General features: G+C 47.7%; 1 protein-coding gene across 1 annotated transcript in view; it reads right to left on the reverse strand.

The window, feature by feature from the left end:
• LOC102814344 (oligophrenin-1-like) overlaps window positions 1–1,668 on the reverse strand; it is a 673,730-nt gene that overhangs the window by 500,865 nt on the left and 171,197 nt on the right. The gene's annotated exons all lie outside the window — the stretch shown is intronic.

The following is a 1,668-nucleotide window of genomic DNA, read 5'->3' on the forward strand; positions in this document are numbered from 1 at the left end:
AAAACGAGCCACAACACTAGAAGATATATGCACACCAATGTTTATAGCAGCACTATTTACAATAGCAAAAAGATGGAGACAGTCAAAGTGCCCATCAACTAAAGAATGGATAAACAAACTGTGGTACATACACACAATGGAGTATTATGCCACCTTAAAGAATAACAAGGAAGCGGCAAGCCACCGCATAACATGGATGAACCTTGAGGACATTATGCTGAGTGAAATTAGTCAGTCCCAAAAAGAGAAATACTGTATAGGACCACTACTGTAAAAGACTAAGAAAAAGAAACCATACTAAAGGGGGGTACGGGGAAGTCTTTGTTGGTTGCTGGGAAGTTGGTGATGGGTGGGGGAAGGTGGAGGGTGGAACGCAGGGTGGGGATTGGACACAGGAGAGCTTGGGTGCTGGGGAGGGGGGCAATATACAGGGAGGGAGAGGGAAGTGGAGGAACGGGGCAGATGGAAGAATAATTGGGCATGTTTGAATGGGCTGAATGGGGCAGAGATAAAGGATGATATATGCACAGCCTTGGAACTGCAGGGCTCTGGGATACTGGGATTGAGTCATGGTTGGAATGGGGGTCGGGGAATGGTGTTGAGATGCTTGGCTGTTTTTTGAATCTTGGTTTTCCTTGCATTATAATATAAAATAGACACTGGAGGGGGAGAGAAAGAAATAGTCAGAAACATCACCATAGAAGGCTTGTAAGTCCGTCTTCTGCCTATAACTGATTGGAATACCTAAAATGGGGCTACAGCATACCCAGGGAAAGAGGCTTCCTGCGCAGCCTTTGCAATACATAAAACTATAGATAGAAGCCTGAACCACATCCAGATCTCCAGAGATGAGAAATTTCCACTTGAAAGGACGAGCAGACCAGCCTGGAGCAGCTAGAAGAACAGAAGATAATTCTTGTAAAAAAGACCTACAGGAAAAATACAAAACAATAGAGGCAGATGGACTGTTACTACAAGAACATACAAATCGCTTCCCCAGGAAACATCAAGGCAAGTGGTCGGGTTCCCTCAATGCAAACCCCCTCCCAAGACTAAGACTCAATGGAAATACACGCTCTGATTGGTGACCACACGCACCACCGACAGGGGGAAGTGGGGTAAAAGCAGCAATGAAGCGGCAATCTAAGCCCTACAATGATCGGTGGGCTTCTGTGGACCCAGTTGGGGACCTGGTTGGCAAGCAGTGTAAGGAGACCTGGAGATTCTTGGGTCCAGAGTCAGTGGCATGGCCACAGAGGACTCGAGTGGAGAGTGGAGCTACTAGCTGATGGGAAGAGAGGGCATGTGCACAAGAATGCCCACACTTGCAGATGGTACCCACGTGACCTGGCCTGGATGACTGGATGATCAGAGCTCAACCAGGAGAAGAAATGATTGGTGACCATGCTCGACACCGATAAGGGGAAGTGAGGGAAAAACAGCAATGAAGCGGTGAGCTAAACCCTACAACGTTCAATAGACTTCTGTGAACCCGGGTGAAGGCCTGGTTGGCCAGCAGTGTGGCAAGACCTGGGGACTCTTGGGTCTAGAGTCAGTGACATAGCCACAGAGGAGTAGAGTGGAGAGTGAAGCGTCCAGCTGATAAGAAGAGAGGGTATATGCATAAACACCCACACTTGCAGATAATACCCACTTATCCTGGCTTCA

Source organism: Chrysochloris asiatica, unplaced genomic scaffold (assembly GCF_000296735.1).
Source record: "Chrysochloris asiatica unplaced genomic scaffold, ChrAsi1.0 scaffold00118, whole genome shotgun sequence".
NCBI lineage: Eukaryota > Metazoa > Chordata > Mammalia > Afrosoricida > Chrysochloridae > Chrysochloris > Chrysochloris asiatica.